Source organism: Anser anser (assembly GCF_964211835.1).
Source record: "Anser anser genome assembly, chromosome: 19".
In the NCBI taxonomy this organism is placed as follows: Eukaryota; Metazoa; Chordata; class Aves; order Anseriformes; family Anatidae; genus Anser; species Anser anser.
In genome coordinates this window covers 13,938,131-13,949,013 of record NC_139740.1, presented here as the reverse complement: position 1 = coordinate 13,949,013, position 10,883 = coordinate 13,938,131, and the positions used below count along the sequence as shown (strand labels likewise).

At 59.2% G+C, this 10,883-nt stretch overlaps 1 protein-coding gene across 2 annotated transcripts in view; it reads left to right on the top strand.

The window, feature by feature from the left end:
* Nucleotides 1-268: 268 nt before the first annotated feature.
* The window catches only part of LOC310883956 (uncharacterized protein), a 190,642-nt gene continuing 180,027 nt past the window's right edge, over nt 269-10,883 (top strand). The window contains exons 1-3 of one of the 2 annotated variants that reach the window (XR_014573964.1): nt 269-560; nt 6,293-6,583; nt 6,714-7,645. The gene's annotated coding sequence lies outside the window, so the exon portion shown is untranslated. Of the gene's footprint in view, nt 561-2,474; nt 5,230-6,292; nt 7,646-10,883 lie in introns of those variants that run through there. The other variant, XR_014573965.1, reaches the window with a different exon arrangement.

Here is a 10,883-nt window from a genome sequence, read left to right as displayed (position 1 = left end):
AATTGGGCTCGGTGCTGAGCCCCCGGGGGGGGGGGGGGGGTGTTACTCATTTACCCAGCGCTTTAGGGCCGAATCCTGCCCACGAGGGCTTTGGTGGTGGTGGGGGGGAGGCTGAGAAGCCCCGGGGGGAGGATGCGACCCCCGGTTTTTGGGGCCGGGACCCCCCCCCCTTGAGGCACGGGCACCGCCAGCGGCCCCCCCCGCGGTACGGACAGACGGACGGACGGACGGACAGACGGGAGGAGGGCCGGAGGGAGGGAGGGGGGCGGCTCCCGGCCCGGGGGGGAGGAACTACAAGTCCCGTGAAGCCGCGCCGCCCGCTGCCGGGCTTTATAAGGGGGGGGCAATGGCCCGGCCGCCGCAGTCGGAGCATCCCCGGGTCCCAGCCGCGGAGTCTCCCCCGCGGGGGGGAGGTGGAAGCGGGCCCCCCCCCCCCGGGGGCTGTGGGTACGGAGGATGAAGATGAGGATGAGGATGGCGATGCCGGAGCTCCGGGAGCGGTTTGGGCGCAGAGCAGGAGCCGCGGGGGGGTTGCGGCTGGGAGGCTCGGCCCGCAGGAGGTAGGTGCCTGCTCGGCGTGGGGGGGTCGGGGGGGGCCGGCTGGGCAGCGGCAGCCGTCTGGAGCAATCCTGCATTCCCCCCCGGGGTCGTTAACCCGGGGGGGCTGAGCCGGGCTGGGGGGGGTCCCCCCCTGGTGCCGGTGCCCCCCAGCATCACCCTATCACCCCCCCCCCCTTCTGCTGCCCTTCGGGGACGATCGCGGAAGACTTGGGGGGGGGGATTTGTCTTTTCTCGAAGAAAAACCGTGCGGGCGGTGTTTTTCCTGATTTTTTTTATTTTTTTCTAACGATTTTTTTCCCTGGGAAAACCTCCTCAGAGAGGCTCCCGGCGGCTCCGTGCCCTGGGTGTGCTGCGGGCAGGTGCCCGGAGGGGTGAAGGTGGGGGGGGTCCCGGGGACCTGCAGCCCCTTCCCCAGCCCTCTCGGGGGTCCCGGGGACCTGCAGCCCCTTCCCCAGCCCTCTCGGGGGTCCCGGGGACCTGCAGCCCCTTCCCCAGCCCTCTCGGGGGTCCCGGGGACCTGCAGCCCCTTCCCCAGCCCTATCGGGGGTCCCGGGGGTCTCCCCAACCTCTGGTGCTGCCTGCCCTGAGCGAGGAGCACTTGACCGGGGGGGGGCGGCGATGCGAGGTACCTGTGATGCACAAGAGCACTTTTGTGCGAACGCTGGAAAAAAAAATGAATGACTCCCTTATTTCTGCTCGCTACAACAAAAAGACCACACCAGGCTAGACCTGCGGCCGGCACCGCGTGGAAATCGGTGCTGTCTGCTCCTGGGGACCCCGCACGGGGAGGACAGCGCTGCCCCTCCAGCGTGCGAGCCCCAAGGCGGGCGAGGGGTGCTTGCTTGGGGAAAGGATGTTGGAGGTTGCTTTGATATGAACAAGAGGCGCTTTTATTGCCCAGACATTGTTAGCGTTGCTCTTTGCTGGCTCGGAACGCGCTTCCTCCGGAGGGTTTGGAGACCGGAGGGATCGCTCGGCTCTCCTGCTAATTGAGACATCTTTTTATAATCATGGTCGCAGCTGGGGGGATGAATGCAGGGGGGAGAGGGCTGGTGTGTGGTGACTCAGGCCTGGGGAAGGAAGGAGCTGTGCCTCTGCCGGGCATTTCCCAGGGCAGGTTTCGGCTCCGAGGCTGAGACACCGTGTGTGAGGACACCTTCCTCCCCGAGCTCATTGCCTGCTGTCAGGCAGGTGATGTTTTGGGATGGTATTTTTGGGATATCTGTGTTCTCAGTTCCCTCCTAAAATAACGGATGGGTGGGAAAATCTTCACCTGTTTCCCTGGTTTACCTCGACCCCCCCCACAGCTGTGGGGTCCCACCTGTGCTGATCAGGCGGAGCTGTGGGCTAAGGGGGGTGTTGCAATGCTTGGGCTCTCCTTTCTCAAAGGGTTTGCTGCAAAAAGGGCTAAAACTCCTTGGGCTTGCCCTTTCTGTAAAGGCAGCTGTTCACCGGTTGCTTTCCATGTGCAGCCTGTAAAACAGAAACCAGCCTGAGATGTGGCACCCCCAAATTTAACTCGGGCTGTTGGAGGCAGCCTTTCCTGGGGTGCTGCTGGCTGGCAGCGAGGCTGAGCTCCTCCGGCAGGGGCTCTGCAGCCCCCTGATGATGGGGAGACAGTTTTCCGACGGGCTGAGGGTGTGTAACTGAAAGTGCAAAGGCACTTTGCAAGCCTAACACCCGCAGAGAGGAGTACAATCCACTTCTTTCACAGGCAGGAGGAAGTGAACTCGCTGTTATCTCCAGGAGCATTCCTGTCCTGGTGTCTCCCGAGCTGCAGGGCACGAGGGCTGCGCTGCTGCCGTTTGGTCTCTGCACGGCACCAACTTGCTGGGGGGGGTGCGGGGAAAGCCCCCAGCTGCTGGGATGGGGTCTGTGTCCGCCTGTTTTCTCCGCAGGGCTCAGGGGCTGTGCTCTGGCAGGTTTGGTGGCAATGGCTGGGATGTTGGTGTCACTGCTGGCCACTTCTGAGCCAGTAAATCAGTGCTGGTGGGTCCAGGACGGCTCTTCCTGCCTGCAGTGATGGGGGTGTCGGGGAGGTGACCTAAATTGTCCCACCCCAAATCTCCTGGGCTTTGCCAGGACCTAATTCTAAGCCCACAGGTTCACCCAGCCAGCCTGGGCTGCCTCCAGTGCAAGACCCAGGCAGAGCCCCGTGCGGGAGCTGGTATGTGGGGAAAGTGGATTCACCCCTTTGGGGCTGGGAGAGGAGGGATGCCCTGAAACAGGGAGGGCTGGCGGTCAAAGACATTGCAGTGGGCATCACAAACACACAGAGAACCAGCTATAAATTCAGCTGCATGCTGTGGAGTTATTAGGAAGAGTCTCTGAAACACTTGGGTACCTGTCTTGTCTCCACGTGCCCTACTCGGGGCTCAGCGCGCCGCTGCTCTGTGCGGAGCTTGGGGGGTGCTGTGGACTGGTGCTGGGACCTGAGCCTTTCCGAAGTGAATGCTTCTGTCTGCTGTGAAGTGCAGCTGTGAAATCTGGAAGCCTGGGCTCAGACCTGCCTCCTCTGCGGGCTGGACCCCGGTGTGCATTCCTCCTGTGCTTGGTTTCAAATATATTTAACGCAGCAGCGTTGCTTCCCCTTGGTGATGGGGGTTCTCCAGCAGCAGCTGGCTTATCTGGCCTGTGGAGGGTTTTAGGCTCGGGCTTTTCTGTCTAGGGGTCCTCCTGTAATAGGAATGGTGAGTGCCTTAAATTTTAGGAGATCAAATGTCTTTGGCCACAAGTGCTCCCCCTCCCTCCGGCTCCCTTAGCCCCAGACAATGGGGGGATAATGCCAGGAGCACAATGCGACTTGCTGGGGGGTTTTTGTTTGTTTGAACTTTGAGCAGAAGAGAGAAGCAACAAAGGAGAGGGCAAGAGAAGCACAACGTTTTGCCAGATACCAAGGCCAGCCAGAAAGTTATAAGTGCATTACAAAGGGCAGCCTTGTTGTTCGGGATAGCTTATTTCATCAGAAAGATGTATTAAAAAAAAGTAATGAAGGGGCAAATGGGAGCATAAAGCCCCCCGTGTTGGTGTAAACACTGCGTGAAAACACTTTTATGATGTCCTGTAACTCCCTAATAAATACTGCTCGGTTTTGATGGAAACTCTTAACACGAGATTAGGGTTTACAGCGCGGTGCCTTATTAGTCCCTGGGGACAGAGCCTGGCTTCAGCGTGGCCTCGTGTCCCGCTCCGTAGCCTGGTTTCAGAGCTGCAGGGTTTTCCCTTCTTCCTTTTGTTTTTTTTTTTTTTCTTCCCCCCTGTGGCAGCAGCTGAATTGCAGGCAGCGCTTTCCTGGACCGGCACGCAAGAGGAAAAGGGGCCGGGATGGATGTGGTTATGGGGGGAGGTTGTTCTCCCTTCTGGTTCATCTGCCAGTGGCTTGTCCCAGACAGAGCTGATGAGGTGTGAATACCCCAGCCCCGGGGCTGGGCTGCACCCATGCTAGGAAGGTAAGGCTTTTCCTGCAGTCGGCTGGCTCTGCCTGCCAAGCCACGGATGTTTCGGAGGGCTAAAACCGAAGCCTTTAAATAAATGTGCTTGATCTTGGGTGGCTGTGCAGCTTTCCTGCAAAAACGAAGCCCAGAATGGGTTTCAGATCAGGAGCAAATGTTATCTAGCCAAGCTTCTTCCTGCTCCTACTGCAGTTTTTTCCCCTAGCTCTTCTCCCTGGAAGGGGATCAGAGCTGTGTCTGGCTGGTAGGGCTGCAGCAAAGCTGTCCGTGGTATTGCAAAAGGAACAAACAGCAATGGCTCTGTTCTCAGGTTGGTCCAAGACAGCCTCTAATGCAACACGAATTGGTCCTCAGGGCCAAAAGGTTGTTGCGTGGCACACGGTACTGTCTGAGGGCTCTCGTCTGGCTTTGCAGGGCTGCTGTGAATGGTTTGCGTGCCTCAGGTCAGGAGGAGACTGCTTTGGGGTGGCAGCATCCCTCCCTGCCCAGGTGGATGGAGGCTTCACGGTGGCACTGAAGTCCCCTTCAGCTCCTGCTGGGGCTCCTTCAGGTCTCACAACTGAAACTGAGCGGGTCTCAATTCTGGAAACCTTTTCCTAAGGTGGTGTGAAAAGGCACTTCTGGTGCGTGGGCTCACGCTGGTAGCCGGGAGGTGCAGGGACCGCTCCTTTAGGATCTGTGGGTTGAAGGATTGTGGCTTTTTTGGCAGGTGGCACCCCCCCGCTCACCTCTGTGCAGCTCAGCCCAGCACTGTGGCTGGGCAGGCGGCACCGCTGGAGAGGAACCCGCTGCCAGCGGCTGGGACCTGGGGTGCCAGTGACACCAAGAGGCCGTCGGGCTCGTTCCCTGGCGGCGTGGCCGAATGCCTCTCTCCGATGCAATGGGCTTGGAAGTAAGCTCTGGGAATTCAAGCTGGCGGCAGCTTTTTGGTGCTTCCAAGACAAGGAAGCCCTGCTTGGCTCTCGCTGGGTGTCCCAGGTGGGACCGGTGACCGAATGCTGCCACCCCCACCGAAAGCAGCCTTGGAGGCTGGCCTCTGCCTGCTGGACAGGGGCTGTGCGTGAGCTCCAGCAGCCTGCTCGCAGCCAGCTGGAGCTTTGTGGCCGACTTTGACGCGTGTGGTGCCAGCATCTCCTCAGCAAGGTGGAGGTGAAGGAGGAAATAACAAAGTCCAGCGGGGTGAGGAGCTGGTGCCTGCCCCTGAGCTCACAGTGTGGTAAGCAGGGCTGATTTTGGGGTGGGAAAATATCCCCGTCTGGGTTGCGGTTGCTGCTGTGAGGTGCCAGAAGTGCTGCGATGTACAGCATAGTACGTGAGCATCCTGCCCAGCTGCGCTGCGGGGGAGGCTTGGTCCCCAGCAGAAATGGGGTAGAAAGAGCTGAAATGGGTCACTGAAAGCGGTTGGGGTCAGTTGGTGCTAAGCTGCAGCTCCCTGGCAGAACTGCTGGGGCTCTGGCTCCTCTTCCCGGGCTGTGTAGGATGGAGCACGGCTGCAGAGAGCCGGCAGCTCCCTGTTGCAGGGCTGGGCAGGAGGAGCTGCTCGTCTGGAGCTGCCTGGCAGGTCTCTGGATGTGCCCCCCCCTTTCTGTGTGAGCCTGCACCCCCTGGGGACACGGGGTGCGTGCATTTACTGGCAGGACAGCGGCATCCTGCTGCTCCTGGCCCATCGCTTTGGGTCACATCTTCCCAGGGGATCCCTTCTAGCCTGGAGCCGTGCTCCCAGGTGGACCTGGGGAGGATGCAGGGAGGAGAAATGGCTCCAGCAGCTGGCACCTGCCCATGGGAGGAGTGGGTCCCGCTCTGGGGTCGGGGTGGTGGCAGTGGCACTGCCTCCTGGGTGTCCCCGTGGCCCTGTGTCCGACCTCCCCAGCCGAGGGGGAGGGGGGCAGCCTGGATGGGGAATAATGCCCCCCTTCTTACAGCTTCTTCAATTGTTCCTGAAAATCCTTTTTAAAAGGGAGGAAAGTTCCTTCCTTCCTTTCAGCTCCCGGTATCTTTAAGAATTCGCTCTATTGTGGCCCAGGACAGAGACCCTTCTATGAGGGCTCCATAGGCACTCTTCGGAGGCCCCCTCCCCGTGCCCCCCCCGCCCCATCCCAACAAGCCCCCATTCTCCTCTGAAGAGGGTCCCTCTGTCTAACGCCAAGTAACTCTTAAGGGTAGCATTTATCCTCGGGCACTCAGCTCACAAAGAGTGCCGGAGTGTCAAATAAACTCACTCCAGCCTGCAAAGAGAAGAGGAAGAAAACACAAAACCCCCTTTATTTCCACCCCTGCAGGGAAACAAATACGGACTTTGTGCCGGAGAGCAGCGGCGCCCTAACGAAGCGGGGCAGCGCGCGCTAACGCGTCCCTAATAAAGCTGTGTGCGTGCACACACGCGGTGCCCTGTGAGCGTGGACCTAGTGCACGAGCTGTAAATCAAAATGGGTCCCAACGAGCACTACCCGTCCTGCGTGCCCGCCGGTCACTGGGACCGTGTCTTGGTGATTTCTCTTCGCTTTCGAAGAGGGGAGCGAGGAGGAAGATGCTGGCTCTGCCCTGAGCCTGCGGCCAGGCTGTGCCCACAGGTAAGGCACGGCGGGGGGCTGTGCTCAGCTGCCTCCTCCGAGGGCTCTTGGCGGTTTCCAGCTGAGCTTTGGGAGAGCTCAGCACAGCTGCTGGAGGCTGGCTCCCGGCTGCAGGTGCTAATTTCATCAGGAAACTCTAGCAGCAGCAGGGGGATCGGCTCCCTGCCCGGCTGTGGCGTGGAGGAGACGTGGTGCCCCGCGAGGAAGCGCTTGTCCCCTTCTGCGCGTGGATTTCGGGTGTTAGCCCTGCGTGTCAAACCAGCGTGAGCACTACTGGCAGAACTGGGACAGGAAAATGAGAGCGGGGAATCGTCTGATGCTGCTTGCTCCCTGGGGAGCTGCTCTCCGCCACAAGCCCCGTGCTGTGAGCCTCCATCCGCACACAGTCCTGGCTTCTGAACGCTGAATTTGGGAATACTTTGGCTGTGCGTGGGATGTGCTCAGTGCCCCCCTGCTCCTGCAGCTGGCGGCACACCTGGAGGACAAGGTGCACGCTGGCTGAGCTGTTCCCTTGTCCTGACACTTGTTTCTCTGCACGTTTTGGTACCTTTCTGTGCCTGAAAGAGGCACATGCAATAGCTGCTGGAGTGTCTTCGCACCTAGAAGCGAGAAGGAGCAAACAACCTGACCGTGTGCAGGCTTTGGACTTCTCCTCAGCCAAGCGAACAGTCCTGAGCAGGAGGATTTGTCCTGGGGTGTTTTCCTCTTTGCTGGGATCTCGAGTCTGGAGCCCTTGTGGACTGCGGAGGGTTTTGGATGCTCCCTTCTGCCTCTGTCTGGGACCGAGTGTTGCTGCCAGAAGGCCACAGACACCTGCTTCGCCTCGAATCTGGTGGATTATTTCTCTTGGCATCGTCCCGCTAGTGCAGCGGTTTTTACGGATCTTGTGGAACTGCCTTTGTTGCATGAAAGCGCCCAGCTCGCAGATGTGGGAAAGCAGCAGCTACAGCCCAGGGCTGCAGAGCCCCCCCCTCTTATTTGGGCTGCTCTATTCAGCATCGTGGCTCTTTGGAGGAGGACGGAGTCCATGCACCTGTGTAAGACAAGTCCTGCTGGTCTTAGGTGAGTCAAGAATACCTGCTTTCCTTTATTTTTTTTAAGGGGGAAAAAAAGCCTTCCTGTGGAACTAAAGCTGGCTTCTTGTAAGGTGTATTTTCCCCACATTTGGGGAAAATGCCAAATCCAGTTACCTGCTACTTCAGGGTAAACAGGGGAGGAGACAGGGGATAGCTCTGAGAGCTGATGTGGCTTTTCCCTCTTATTTTAATGAAACCACCAATTTTGAGCGCCATCTAAGCCTGAAATCTCATCCCAAATGAGAGCTTTCTCCCTGGAGTTACTGGTGAATAATGGAGAAAGGAGTTGAAGGGAGGCAGCCCACAAGCAGGTTTTTCTTTCTTTCCTTCCCCAGAATGGAGGCACCCTGCTGCTTTTCCGCACTTTAAAGCGTGTCGAAGCCGCCGGTGCCAGCCATGCAGGGGAGCTGCCGTTTGTGAGGCTTACTGGGAACAACGTGCGGCTTGTCTCGAGGGTACTGCGGGGGGCTCCTGGTCCTGAGCGGGTGCAGGGGATGAGCTGGAAGTGGCCACGCTCCCTTCGGAGGGGAGCTGTAAGCCTCCCTGAAACAGAAAGTGCTGGGGAAGGCAGGGGGCTGCCAGCAAATGATGCCAGGGCTTTGTTTTTTTGAGGGGGGCAGCTTGTATCAGCACTGATGCTTTGGGCACTCCTCTCAGCATCGTGCCCCACAGGCTTTGCGGAGTAGCAGCGGCTTTGTGTAAGCCTGGGAGGATGAAGAATAAGTGCAGTGAGTTTTTGACTTGGGTGGAGAATGAGCTGGTGACTCCTGTGCTGGATAAGAGGGAGGTTTGTCCTGTCCTGGAGGGTGCTGCGGGTGCAGTTTGGTGTTTTCCTGGGGCTGTGCGCCCCAAAGCGCCTCTGACTCTGGTGTTATCCTGGAGGGATGGCTCAAGCCTCACAATCCACTGGTTTCTGGGGCACAGAGCAGAAATGACTTTCTTGGGGAGATGCTGTGCCTCACCCTGCCTGGACTGCTTTCTGGTGTGTGTTCCTGGAGGGAGTGTTGGCCTGGGAAAATGAGGCTGAGAAATGTGATGAACAGAAGGGAAATTGCTGCCGTGAAAAACTTGTAAAGCAGACTTTTAAAGCACACTTCTGTTTTGGGCTAGGGCTCTGATGTTCCTGCTTGCTGGTGTTCAGTCAGCCCAAAAAGAGCCTGATGAGGGCTGGCAGGGCTGTGGGGTCTGTGCCGGGGTCCGTTCAGGAGCAGTGCAGCTGTGGATGTGTTCTGCAGCAGCTGAGCAGCGATCTGTGCTGGGGTGGTTGGTTAAAGGGAGCAGAGATGTAAAGGTGCTCTTCTTCCCTTTTGCTGGGTGGGAACCCCAGAGGATGTGGTGAGCCTGCCCCAGAGACAGCTCTGCCAGCTGCGTGCTTTTCAGGATGGATGGAGAAGGCAAATGCAGAGCGGAGGAGGCAAGTGGCTGATTTATTTTACACTGCAAACTCCCAGCCAGCTGAACGGGGCCGGGCTGTTCAAATCAATTTCCCTTGTGTCTGGCTGGTGCTGTTACGCTTCTTCGCAGGCCCTTGGGACTGTGGGTTTTCCCTTGAGCATCTGAAGGTACCAAGCACTTGCCTTCATCCCTTGGCTTCCCATCCCTGCCTCTGAAGCACGGGGAGGAGGGAGGAGCACGCACGCCCTCTTGCTGGTAGTGCTGCAGCTTCTCGAGTGCCGAGCTCCCGGGGCTAAGGCGAGGCAAAGATTTCCACCCCAAACCATCACGACGCGGCTCAGTACTTAGCTTGGCCTCGCTATGGCATCTTCCTCTCTTTGAGGGATGAAGGTAAATGGGCGCCCTGGCCGTCGGCTCGGCGGCTCTCTGCTGTGAGCAGTGACTGCACCGAGCTCTGGGAGCGTGGCTGCCCTGGGCAGGTGTCACCGTCCTGGGAGGCTGCTGGTGGTGGCCACCATGGTTCGCGTGGTGGCATCGGTCCTGCTTTTGGCTTTCCGCTCCCTGCACCCTGCAGGACAGACGGGGATCCTGCTGCAGCGATCCCTACCTCCAGCTCCGAGCAGCACAAACCCTTTAACACGACCTAAATCGCGAAACCCTGCCACGCCACACCGACCTGTGGCCTGTTCCTTGGGGGGGCACTGGCCCCTTCCTCACCTTTCTCCTGCTCCGGGGCCAGTAGATCCCAGGGCAAGCGGGCTCCGGATCTGTCCCCTGGCGTTGCGCTCGGGTGCGCGCTGCCGCCTGCCGGTGGCGGAGAGCAGGGCAAGGGCCCCCTGAGCATCCCCCCCCCTCCCCACGGGGCTTGGAAACCTCTGCCCCAGGCTCAGAAAGGGCCGGGTCCTGCAGCCCCCCCCGGCTGTGCGGCTCCCAGCGTGGGCTGTCGGACAGCAGCACCCTCGGCTGTGCCCCCCCTTTGGGTTCTGCGGCTCCAGAGCCTCGGGTGCTGCGGGTGGTGTGGGGCTGGGGGGCTAGGAGGAGAAGGGAGAGGAGGGAATGAGTGGGGTGTGGGCCTGGGCTTGTTGTCTGAGGTGTGTTATGTGGGTTCGTAGCAGGTTCAGTCCGCTTCAGGTGGTGGGACAAAAGAGAGCGACTGTGGAGAGCGTGCTGTGGTCACAGACGTGACCATGGCGAGGGAAGGGTAGCATAGGTCTAGTTTTATCCAGCAACTTTCTAAGGTGGATCTCTGCTCAAAATGAGCAAACAAACAAAAAAAAGAAATCCAAGTAAACAACACAATCCCCCAACCAAATAAACCAAACCACAAGAAGCCTCCCCCTCCCCAAAAAAAGAGCATACAAAACCCACCCAAAGAAAACTGAGGTTAGGAGAAAGTGTGAGCAAGGCTGCTTGTGTCTCTTGCTTGACTGAGAGGTGGGAGAACTTCTCCCCGTGGTTTCCTTCCTGTGATTTTTCCTTCTGCCGGGGGAGGCTGGGTTGGCTCCTGCTGGGGCAGGGCTGCGCGTTGGGCGAAGAGCTGCAGGTGCTCAATGCCTAAACTCCTGGGGGGGGCTGCACACAGACAGCCCCTGCTGGGATCGGCCCTGGGTGGCTGCAGAACATTTCCGGGTCGGTCCTGGTCCTTTTCTCTTCTGCCGCTTGCCCCCTCCTGTAAATATCGGCAACAACTCGGGGGATTTGGTCTGGCTGCCCCTGAGGAGCGCTGGCTCGCAGAGGGGGCATTTGACACCCAGAGAGGTGCCCCCCACCCCTGGTGCACACCCAGGGCACGAATTTATCGCTCCCGCAGCAGCCCCAACTCCTCGCGG